This window comes from Uranotaenia lowii, chromosome 1 (assembly GCF_029784155.1).
Source record: "Uranotaenia lowii strain MFRU-FL chromosome 1, ASM2978415v1, whole genome shotgun sequence".
Classification (NCBI taxonomy): domain Eukaryota; kingdom Metazoa; phylum Arthropoda; class Insecta; order Diptera; family Culicidae; genus Uranotaenia; species Uranotaenia lowii.
The window spans coordinates 63,605,038-63,610,351 of NC_073691.1; positions in this window are offsets into that span (position 1 = coordinate 63,605,038).

The window sequence follows — 5,314 nt, forward strand, 5'->3', positions numbered from 1 at the left end:
ACACATAACGCCAGGTAAAACTTAATTTCTTAATTCTTAAAACTGTGTGGGCTGTTTAGTTAGTTGGTTGGTGTTCCCGAAAAATAAAAAAAAGGAAAAGTTTCCCTTTTTGCGAGGTGATTTTTTCCACTCCTCTTTCGAGGTAAATTTTACCTTTTTTTCAACCGACCAGAATGACCTAAGCTGTTAAACGGTCGTTAAATAAAATAAACAAAAAACTTTTTTTTCATCCACCTAGAAAAAGGTAAATTTTCTCTTTTTCAAATTTACCCAGCAAAAAGGTAATTTTTTTCCTTTTTCGCATCCACCTAGCAAAAAAGAAAATAATACCGTTTTCCCATTCACTGATTTAAAAGGTAAATGCTAGTTGGTTTGGTTGGTTTCTCGAATAAAAATGATAACAAAATTCATTCAAAAATTTATATTTATTCGAAATAAATAGGGACTATTCATTATATTTATTTTTTTCGGCTTCGCGTTCTTCCGCGCCATAATAGCGACGTGAAATACACCTTGATGCTGGGCTGATCTGAAACAAAAGCAATGCATTATGACGAGAACCAGCACAATTAAATGATATCTAAGAAAACACTTACCATTCTGTTCCGATTTTCTCATATTGGAACGAAACAAAACTTCCTTTCTGAACGACAAAACAGCTTAACCTCAATAAACGGATTCGGCAAATAGTTACTTTTGTTTGAGATGAATTGTACCGTTTTGTTTAGCTCAATCCAGGTCAATTTCACCTCGCTACGAGGTAAGTTTTACCTTAATTTGATTTACCTTTTTACTAGGTGAATTATACTTTTTTTTAGCTCAATTCAGGTGAACTCCACCTCGCTACGAGGTAAGATTTACCTTTTTTGGATTCACCTTTTTTCTCGGTGAATTGTACATTTTTGGCTTTTACGAGCGTTCACCTGGCTATCTCGGTAAATTTTACCTTTTTATTATTTTCCGTGTTTTCTTCCGTATGTATCCGTACACGCGAGCAAGTGTGCGTTCAAAACGTCAAAACCATTTCATTAGCTTTTGCGGACAGATTGGTTTCGAACATGCAAATGATAGTAGAAGCTATTTGAACTCGAAGCACAAAAAAATCTTTTATTTTAAAATACATTGTCGAAAAAAAAATGGCAAATTTCCATTGAATTGGGGACAAATAAAAAAGTCTATTTTCAAATACCTTTCAGTTAAAAAAAAAATTCTGCATCAAAAAATTGTTTATACCAAAATCCAAAAGAATTCTGTACAAAAAATAAATCCTTGCTTCCAAAAAAAATGTCTATTTTCAAATCCCTTTCAGTAAAAAAAAAATCTACATCAAAAAATTGTTTATACAAAAGTCTAAAAGAATTCTGTACAAAAAATAAATCCTGGCTTCCAAAAAAAAAAAAATTTTTTTTTCTATGTATAAGAAACTAGCTGACCCGGCAAACTTCGTTAAGCCTTTGAATTTCGCAAAAATAATGAACATGTAAATAAGAAGAAAATAGGTACATAATTATTTACGCTCATGAAACTGGATTGTTACCTTCAAAAGGAGTGAATCGACACAGTTTTTTGACTATTTTCGTAATACTTCTGTCATATTATGGTAGTGCCTACCTCCAGGGGCAAAAATTTTCGAAGAAGATTGACTTCCAACAAAACTGGAAAGCGAATATCTTCTGAGATAAAGTTAAAAATCTATTTTCTTTCGTTTTACATTTTTTTTTATTAAAAGAGGATCCTAGACACCGATATGTTTAATTTCTATTAACCCCAAGATAAGTGCCAAAAAGTGTTTTGTTGAAATGTGTCGTCATTTTAAGCAGTTATGATCAACTGTCTTTCCTTTTTCGCCAAAACCACGTTTGAAATTTTCTTTATCGTATAGGTACCAAATTTGTAGAAATGGCACAACACTTTTCATGGTATTAAATTTTGCGATTTTTTTTATGCTGCAAATATATAAATATCAACAAAATTTTCATATACTATTCTTTTTGTCGTTATCTATCATGCATTTGATATGTTCTCTGTATTAGATAATCACCTTTTAATTTTTAAAATCATCTTTTTTATATCGACTTTAACTGAACTGAACAAAGAAAATTAGAACATTCAATATATGTGTATGTACATGGAATTTTTATTCACAGCAATTTCAAATCAAACGGTTATGAAATCTTTTTTTACTTTGAGATCTTGAATTCAAAATTAGAAATGAAATTCAAAAAAGTCTTTGCAAATCTAATTCAGTTTTCATTATCTCTGTTTGGTCGTCTTATACTATTAATTAAAAATTAGACGTTCTCTTGGTGTTATACCATAAATATGATCAGAAGATTCTGTAATGGAATATTTCATTGTTATCTGTTCAGTTGTTTTGGATATGTCAAAACTTCCACAGTCATACATAGAATATTATATTTTTTCTTGAATAATATGTCATTTAACCGAAAAATAAACAAAACATAATAACGGAGTAAATAAAAGAGATCAGAATTTTTCTCGCACGTATCCTGGTCAGGCAAATTTATTCTATCTAAAAACCTAACAATATCCGGGCATTTGATTTCAAAATTTTCAATCCAAAATCCGGGCAATATCAAGCAAATTTGGGCTAAATTCAGAAACTACTCAAAAAAAAAAAAAAAAAAAAAATAAAGCGAAAAGCACTTTAATAATTTTTTTTTCTTCGAAACACATCAGAAATTTTGAATCTTTAAGCATCCAACAACCGTGCATGATTATTATGTTAAAAGTTGCTCAAAAAATTTCGTTTTAGTACGCAAAATTAAAAAACAATTAACTTAAGAAGAGATTTTTTTTTATTTGGCAAATGAAATGACTAAATCCGGAAAATTCGGGTTTTTTTTTATCAAAATCCGGACAATCGGGCTGGACGACTTGAGCGGGCCCTTTTAATTTTGTTTTATCAATTACCCGGTCAAGTCCGGGTAAAACCGGTCAATTCGGCTAGCTTTGGGTAAATTAGCTTAAAAAATCTTAAAGTTGCCTTGATGCTGAAGCAAAAATGACAATTTTCGAATATAGGTATACTCCATGCCGGCTTATTGCGTTCTTTTTTTTTCACCCCATACGGAAGGTGAACAATTACATCCAAGTATCCATTTTAATGGTGCCACGTGAAAAGTACACTTGCAACGAAAATGGGCGACAAAACTTCCTATAGAGAGATGGATGAACATCAGTTAGCCTTGATTGCTTTTGGCGCCTTTCTACTCTGGGTGATTCGAATGAAAAAAAAATGGAAATTGGGTGCCATGACTTTTATTTGACACGAATAAAAACTAAAATTTAATTTTCAAATTCCACAAAAACATTTTCGAAATTATCTCTCCGTTGTGTTATTCTTCGCGTGAAGACGAACACAACAAAAAAAATCGCATGCAAATCGGATGATCCAGTGAAGAGTTTTGCGTGTTCGCACATTTCTGTATGGGCTGTCTCTCTCCCTGTTTTATATATATAGATTCGTTCCATTTTGTTTTTTCAAAAAAAAATCTTTGAATCAAAATCAGTACTTACTTATTTCTGCGTGAAGACCATATCATCTAACACATTTCACTGATAATCTTCTGGAAATGCGTTATTCCGAAAATAAAATTAAGCGAAAATAATTTCGCATGAACTTAAATTATCTAACGAGTGCTATGCTTTTCAATACCACTAAAACAAATTTCAAAAGATAAAAGAATGTTGCTATCTTGAGGCAAACCAAAGTTAATATTTTTTGCTTGTCGTTGCTTGGGAAGTCAAATATCATATGGCTGTATGAGTAAATTCGTTTATTTGTTTTGATTTTGATGTGGAGGCATGCGAAGAATTTACGCTCAAATTAAGGGATTTTACGTGCGAAAATTCAAAAAGTGGCTCAATATGGCCAGGAAGTCTGGATCGGGGGGAAATCGAAAAATAGAAGCCGCTGAGACGACAAAGAGAGTTACCAGTAGTTTCAAGCGAAACCCTAACCTCTCTCTCCGAGATGCCGCAAATAAGCTGGGTGTATCGTCTACAACCGTGGATCGAGCCTAAAAACGAGCCGGACTATCGACTTACAAGAAGGTAGTGTTGATGAAGTTTGACTGCGTGGTAATGGACGACGAAACCTACGTCAAAGCCGACTACAAGCAGCTTCCGGGACAGGAGTTTTATACGACAAAAGGAAGGGGAAAGGTAGCAGATATTTTCAAGCACATGAAACTGTCAAAGTTCGCGAAGAAATATCTGGTTTGGCAAGCCACCTGTACCTGTGGCTTGAAAAGCAGCATTTAAATAGCTTCCGGGACTGTCAACCAAGAAATTTACGTAAAAGAGTGATTGAATAAACGTCTGTTGCCTTCCCTGAAGAAACACGGTTGTTCCGTACTGTTTTGGCCGAATTTGGCATCTTCCCATTACGGTAAAAAGGCCATGGAGTGGTACGCCGCCAACAACGTGCAGGTGGTTCCCAAGGGTACGAACCCTCCCAACACGCCAGAGCTCCGCCCAATTGAGAAATACTGGGCTATTGTCAAGCGGAACCTAAAGAAGACCAAAAAACTGCTAAGGACGAGCAGCAATTCAAGGCAAACAGGCTTTCTGCGGCGAAGAAGGTGGACAAGGTGGCTGTACAAAATCTGATGGCAGGGGTTAAGCGTAAGGCCCGGCAATTCGGATTTGGAAAAGCGGAAGCCTAACTGAATATTTTTCCTGAATTTGACACTAATTAAACTTGAAAAAGAAATTTAATTTGATTTTTTAAATAAACGATTTCACCGATTTACACGCGTTTTCCCTTGACCAAATTTTGACCGTATCACCCTTTAACAAAACTCTGAATATAGTTTCGAACATTGATAAGTTGAACAAAGTTATCTAGATAATTTAGGAAATATTCACATAACCGAGAAATACACTAATTAAAAAACAGAGGAACAACTTTTTTGCAGACATCAAACCTGTAAGATTTCACATAAAAAGTTATAAGGTTTTGACCATCGATTGGTCTGGTCTGCCCCACTGTGTGACGGGAGTACCAGAGGGAAGCTACATGGTCCCACTCATGTTCTTGGTCTTTGCGATCGGCACTTCGTCGACTACACTCCGTTTCGCTAAGCAATATCAACCCTCTAAAGATGGTTGAATGTATTACAAACGTGTAAATTCTTTAGCAACACTGCAACTGTAATTTTCTCTCGTTAAACTTTTTTTTATTCCCTCAAATTCTCCGCCCGAGGTCTCCAAGGGTTAATCGTCATCAATACGCGAGAACTGTTGGTAGAAATTTTAGTGTCATTTTTGTTTTAGTTCGTTCGCAACA